Genomic DNA, 7,651 nt, shown 5'->3' with positions numbered 1-7,651 from the left:
GAATGGTCTTTCTAATATGAGAAGAACTCGAGAATCTTCTTCCATGTCCAGAATAACAAAATCTACTGGAAATACTAAAGTACCAACTTTAACTAGCATGTTTTCCATTATCCCTCTACGATATTTTACTGATCGATCGGCTAGTTGTATGCTTATTCGTGTTGGTTTCAATTCTTCAAGGTCTAGTTTAGCGTATAATGAATACGACATTAAATTTACACTAGCACCTAAATCTGCCAATGCTTCTATTGAACTAAGACTACCCAGAAAACATGGAATTGTGAAACTTCCTGGATCTGATAATTTTTCTGGTATCTTATTCAACAGTACTGCAGAACAATTAGCATTTATTGTAACAGCCAAGAGTTCTTCCATTTTCTTTCTTTCTATTTGTGATTAGATCTTTCAAGAATTTAGCATATCTTGGCATTCCCTAAATCACATCAATGAAAGCAAGATTGACATTTATTTATTTAAATATATCCAAGAATTTGGATTGCTCGACTTCAAGTCTTTCTTTTCTCATTTTACTTAGGTAAGGAAGTGGTGGTTGGTATAGTTTAACATAAGGTTTAGCCTTAACTGTGTTATCTTCATTAACATTTTCAACTACCGGTTTTGTTTCCTTATCTTGCTCAGATTGTGGTTCTTGTGGAGTAAGAATAGAGTCACCAGAAATTACAGGTATTTCAGGTGGTTTAAGTGTGATACCAATTCTTGTGGTAATGGCTTTAGCTGTTTCATTCCGGGGGTTAGCATTTGTATCGCTAGGTAAACTTCCCGGTTTTCTTTCACCTATCAACCTTGCTAGGTTGCTCACTTCTTGTTCCAAATTTTGAATAGAAGCTTGTTGATTTCTAAATGCTTGAGCATTTTGTTCATTGGTTTGTTTCTGAGATGTGAAAAATTGAGTTTGAGATTCAACTAGCTTCGACATCATGTCTTCTAAATTTGGCTTTTTATCATCAGTTTTTGGTGGTTTGTTTGGAAAAATAGGTCTTTGCTGATTGTAAGTATTGTTGGATACTTGTTGATTGCTAGGACCTTGTTGGTTCTTGTATGGAACATTTCAGTTATAATTGTGATTTTGATTGTAGATTGGTCTTGGCGGTTGATAATTATTTTGATAATTATTTCCAGGCCTTTGGTTTATATATGAAACATTCTCTCTTTGTTCCATTGTTTGTTCAATACTGACACAATCTTTTGTCAAATGTGGTCCTCCACACTGCTCACAACTAATTCGTATTGAGTGAATATCTTTAGTCATCTTTTCCATTAGTCTCTCGACAGCATCAATCTTTGCGGAAATGGAATCAAAGTCATGGATAGAATCGGCTCTAACCGCTTTATATGATCTAACGATGTCTTTTTCTTGATGCCACTTATGTGAGTGGGAAGCAGTGTTGTCAATAATTTTGTAAGCTTCAGTTGCAGTTTTCTTCATAATGGAACCACCAGCTGCTATATCGATGTCTTTTCTTGTAGTGATGTCGCATCCTTGGTAGAATATTTGTACTATTTGATAAGTGTCTAAACCATGTTGCGGACATCCTCTTAACAACTTTCCAAATCTTGTCCACGCCTCATATAAAGTTTCATTTGGCTTTTGCGTGAACGTAAAAATTTCTCCTTTAAGTCTCACGGTATCACACCCCCAGTTAGGGCCTGGGCGAAATGTGATTCAATATCATAATACATACCAACATATTATAAAATGAGAACAATAACTATATGAATAAAACCAAATTGTATTTGAATGAGCGCAGCGGAAGGATTAATAATGTCGTTACAAGAATTATAAATTGTTCAAATGCAGAAAAGTAAATATGCGATAAGTCTTGATCCTAGCCAAGTAAGTCATCACATAAGCAGTAGATATAGAGGTCGTGATCATTCAGTACCTGAGACAAACATGCTAAAAGTGTCAACCAAAAAGGTTGAGTGAAATTCATAGGTTTAACAAATATGATTGACCGTTTGTTTTTAGACCACAAGATTTGTTATAAAAGTAGATCACGCAGATCCAAAAGTAGTACTGATTCGTGATATTTTAGACTAAACGTTTGTTTTGTTGCCCCTATGATAAGTTGACAGTACCTTATCACCATGTTTAAATCATTATTAAGTAATACAAAGACATCGCGGTCAAATGTATCGGGGACGTTACTCCCGATAGGCCTACCCCCAATAATTAAGAATGCCTTATCCTGAAAGCAATTAAAAATATCACTGTGGGGTCTTAGTAGCATAAGCTAGTCATAGCACAGTTTAAGTTCGTACTTGTGTCTAAGTTGTTTAAAGTATAAAAGCAGCATGTGTCCCACCCCAGTAAGTATAAAAAGTGCTATAGCAATAAGAGTGGGGCTATGAAAGTCACCTTAGTAATTCGGTGAGTGAAAGTATTCCTTAAAGAGAAAGTATGGATGATCGAAGCACGGAAAAGTCAACCTAAGAATAAGTTGAGAATAGTTTAGATGTTTTGCCCTTTGTTAAGATAAGTTTATGAATGTTTAAGTGTAGTTTCCTTTACTAAGTTTCCATGTTTAGTAAGTTTCTTATTAAAGAAGGTTTCTCATTTTGGAAAGGCTTTTCATATTAGACGAACTTCCAATCTAACACTTTCAATTCGAATGGCCTTTTCAGGTCATAGGGTTCTGAGCCACAGGACCCTTTAAATCGGAAATCCAAACTCTCCGCCTAGACTTTCGAGCGTCCACTCCTCCGAGAAAGATCAAGATCTATACCCGTCTAATATACCTTTCCAATACGTTTTAGGTTTAAAGTTTAAGTTATACTTATAAGTAATAATAGTAGTATTAGATAAGTAGGTTAAATTAGTGTAGTAGTAATTAAAGGTAGTATTAAAGGTTTAGGGTTTAGTATTTTAATTTATATCTTATATTTATTATACATGTAAGGATACATATATATATACATATATATATATATATATATATATATATATATATATATATATATATATATATATATATATATATATATATATATATATATATATATATATAGTTTAAATTTAAGTTTTAAATCAATATAAGCATTAATAATTGTCTAATAATGCTCACTAACATTTTATTGACTTCGTATTAGAAGGTAACATGTTTAAAATTTATAAAAATTTTCTATACATTAATACTAGTTTTTATGCATTAATTATTATTTGTTATTATTGTTTTAATAGCTAAATACAATTAAATAGATAAACAAGTTTTAAATCACATCTAATATTTTTCTTAGGATCTACTGATCAATATAAACATAGGAAAATTTTATAATTCATTGTTATGATGTTTAAGTATTTATTTCAAATTTTACTCTCGGTTTAAAATAATTCATAGTTAATTATGTATAAAATACCAATTTAACTTAAATAAAATATTTTATATTTTTTGTAACCTTCCATAATTGTATTAAACTCAAGAAAATTATTTATATATATATATATATATATGTTACAGATTTAAATATTTAATTCAAAATTTGCATTATTTCTAATATTAAATAAGAAAAAAATATAATTCTACTTTGAAAATCAACTTTTATAATTTTCACTTGTTTGCTCAATTATTACAATCTCAGGAAAATTATTTGTATACTTATATTACTGACCTAACTATTTATTTCAAATTTTGTTTTGTTTTATGTATATAATCGGAATTAAATATAAATAAATAGTTAATAATTCTAAAAATAATTTTTACATCATTTTTAATTGTTTTCCAACTGTTTTCCTTCAGTACATATAGTTCTCATTATTTAAAAACATTTTATATCTATTTATATGTATTTACATATAATTACCGAAATAATGATAAATAGAAAATAAATATATAAAATGATAAATAAACTAAACATTCAGTTCCAAAAATGTTTTTACATCATGTGTGACACTCAAAAATTATTAGATCAGTTATATAAATTCGTTTAATATTTATTATGCATTTACATGTATTTACCAATAATTTAATAATTCGTTTTTAAATATAAATTAATATAGTTTCTGAATATATAAATCATAAAAATAATTCTTATAACTATTATGATACTTTATACTAATTATTATGTATTTATTTTATTTATTTATAATTAACTTGAATTTAATTTGTATTTAAAAATCTGCTAACATAAAAACATAATAAAAACTGAAATAAAACTATAAAAAAATATAGAGAACTTACAAAAAAATTTCCAGAGATTTGAGAGATAATTCTTCAAGTTTTTGGTGTACAAATTTGTGAACTAGGCTATGGTATTTATAGTTACAATTTTTGGTAAAGAGAAAATAAAAAATACAAAAATTTATATAAAAAAATAACTAGTGTCTTGTAAAAAAATTAAAAGTATTTATGGTCAGTCATGCCATCATTTCAAAATATAAATAAATAAAAGTAAAATTAAAAGTAGGAATAAAATAAATAAAAGTAGATCTAGATCTAGTTTATATATAAAAAATACTTCTTTTTTTTATACCATCGGCCGAAGCCCATGATGGGGTGTTTATATATATATTTTTTTTATAAAAACAGAATATATATATTTCATAGTTCTAAAAATGTTAACTAACTTAATTTCTATTTTTATTTAGTTATTAAATACGAATTTTGACAAATATAAATATATATTCGGTATTTATAAAATTATAAATACTAAATGTGGTTTTTATTTAATTAAATTATTACTTTATAATTTTATTAGTTTTATATATCTTACTACATTTATATATACTTGTATTTATTATATAGTTAATTGTATAATATATTAACTAAATAACAAAAGTAATATAAGTATTTTATATGTAATCATGTTATGACATACTTTTATTTTTATAAAAATTCTTACGCGTACGTTGTTGAATAAAATTTATTATTCGTTTAACGTTCGTTAATTTTGTATGTATATAACGACCTTTTATTAATACTTAGAGTTTATTCATTATACTTAAATCTTTTGTTCGGGCATTATATAGATGGAAAAATGAGGGTCGTTATAGTACCTCCCCGTTAATGAAAACTTCGTCCCGAAGTTTTAAGTGGAGTTCCCGTCTGCTTCATCAACAGTTGGGAAGAGATGGGGGTATTTCTGTATCATTTGGTCTTTGCGTTCCCAGGTATATTCGGGGCCTCTACGCGAATTCCAACAGACTTTAACAATAGGTATGTTGCTCTTACGAGTCTCTTTGACCTCTTCTTTCATAATCGCTATAGGTTCTTCGACAAAGTGCATTTGCTCATCAATGTGGATATCATTCAAAGGAATAACAAGAGTGTCTTCGGCGAGACACTTTTTCAGATTTGAGACATGAAACACATCATGTACTTGACTTAGTTCAGCTGGAAGTTCTAATCGATACGCAACGGGACCGATTCTTTGAATAACTTTGAAAGGTCTAACATAACGCGGACTGAGTTTACTTCGTTTACCGAAGCGGATAACACCTTTCCAAGGAGATACTTTCAACATAACGTTATCTCCAACTTGGAATTCTAACGGTTTTCGGTAAGAGTTGGCATAACTCTTTTGTCGACTAAGAGCGGTTTCTAAACGCTTCTTGATTTGCACGATCTTTTCGGAAGTTTCATGAATAAGTTCAGGACCAGTTAATTGTATGTCCTCGAGTTCATCCCAACACAACAGAGATCTACATTTGCGACTGTATAAAGCTTCTAATGGTGCAGCTTTAATACTAGAGTGATAGCTGTTGTTGTAAGAAAACTCGACTAAAGGTAGGTGTTTATCCCACCCTTTACCGAAATCGATAACACATACTCGTAGCATATCCTCCAAAGTTTGGATAGTTCGTTCACTTTGACCGTCCGTTTGCGGATGATAAGCTGTACTCATGTCGATTCGAGTTTCAAGAGACGCTTGCAAGAATTTCCAGAAATTGGAAGTAAATCGACTATCGCGATCTGAGATAATAGAAGTAGGGACACCGTGATGAGTAACAATCTCTTTAACATAGAGTCGAGCTAACTTTTCTATTCTGTCAGTCTCTTTGATTGGTATGAAATGTGCAGACTTAGTGAGACGATCAACTATGACCCAAATCGTATCATTGCCATTTGCAGTCTTAGGCAATTTTGTGATAAAGTACATAGCTATACCATCCCGCTTCCACTGTGGAATATCGGGTTGAGTTAGAAGACCAGAAGGCTTTTGGTGCTCGGCTTTAACTTTCGAACAAGTAAGACACTTACTCACATAAGTAGCAATGTCGCCTTTCATGTTGGGCCACCAGTAGAACTCTTTCATATCCTGATACATTTTATTAGAACCGGGATGAATAGAATGTAACACCCCAGCTTAACATGACCACAATATTGTCCGCTTTGCCCGCAGGCGCACGGCTTTTTTCTTAGCGACCATACACGAGGAGTACTTTCCCAGGAGGTCACCCATCCTGGTAGTGTCCTCGCCCGAGCATGCTTAACTACAGCGTACTCACACATCTGCTCTGCATGTGATCCCAAAACGCGTTGTGTCATTTAAGCGTGAGTATTACCTTATAATCCCATGATCACTCATGTCCATGGGCGATGTGGGATTTGCCTAGGGTGTTACATTCACCCCCCTTCAGGGACTCATCATCCTCGATGAGGTTTTCCCCACCACCCCCAACGGCACATGAGTGGCTCTGATACCATTCTGTAACACCCCAGCTTAACATGACCACAATATTGTCCGCTTTGCCCGCAGGCGCACGACTTTTTCTTGGCGACCACACACGAGGAGTAATTTCCCAGGAGGTCACCCATCCTGGTAGTGTCCTCACCCGAGCACGCTTAACTGCAGCGTACTCACACATCTGCTATGCATGTGATCCCAAAACACGTTGTGTCATTTAAGCGTGACTATTACCTTATAATCCCATGATCACTCATGTCCATGGGCGATGTGGGATTTGCCTAGGGTGTTACATAGAATACCTAGTCTTATGTGCTTCATACAAGACTAGTTCACGGAGATTACCATAACAAGGAACCCAAATTCGATTACCAAAGTATCTTGTACCATTGGACTTAACTTGCAGTTGGTTTTCGAAATTTATAGGTCCTTCTCCTTCGATAAGTGTAGGTTTGATAGCTTCAACTTGAACTTCGCAGATTCGAGAGATGAGATTCGATTTGATCTTAAGATTCAAGGCACGAACACGCCTAACTTCGTCCTTTTGACTTAGAGCATCGGAAACTACATTTGCCTTTCCCGGATGCTACTTTAGTTAACAATCATAATCATTTAACAATTCGAGCCATTGTCTTTGTCTCATGTTTAGCTGTTTCTGATTAAAGACATGCTGAAGACTCTTATGGTCAGTGAATATCGTAAACTTAGTACCGTATAGATAATGTCGCCACATCTTCAGAGCGAATACCACAACACCTAACTCCAAATCGTGTGTGGTGTAATTAACTTCATGTTTCTTTAATTGTCGGGAGGCATAAGCGATAACCTTCTTGTGTTACATTAGAACACAACCGAACCCTTGTTTCGATTCATCGCAGTAGATAATAAAATCGTCGGAACCTTCAGGTAAAGATAAGATCGGAGCAGTGGTCAACTTCTCTTTCAGAATCTTAAACGCAGACTCTTGTTCTTCGGACCACTCGAATTTCTTCCCTTTGTGAGTTAA

The 7,651-nt window shown here is 32.5% G+C and overlaps 1 non-coding gene across 1 annotated transcript; it reads left to right on the top strand.

Moving 5' to 3' along the window:
- Positions 1-1,535: 1,535 nt before the first annotated feature.
- On the top strand, positions 1,536-1,642 carry LOC139845722 (small nucleolar RNA R71). Its single transcript, XR_011758483.1, has one exon. It is a non-coding gene; the product is annotated as a small nucleolar RNA R71 (small nucleolar RNA).
- The last annotated feature ends 6,009 nt before the right edge of the window (positions 1,643-7,651 follow it).

The sequence above is a fragment of the Rutidosis leptorrhynchoides genome, chromosome 4 (assembly GCF_046630445.1).
Source record: "Rutidosis leptorrhynchoides isolate AG116_Rl617_1_P2 chromosome 4, CSIRO_AGI_Rlap_v1, whole genome shotgun sequence".
In the NCBI taxonomy this organism is placed as follows: domain Eukaryota; kingdom Viridiplantae; phylum Streptophyta; class Magnoliopsida; order Asterales; family Asteraceae; genus Rutidosis; species Rutidosis leptorrhynchoides.
Note: the sequence above shows the minus strand (reverse complement) of the source record. Positions and strands in the feature narration are given on the sequence as shown.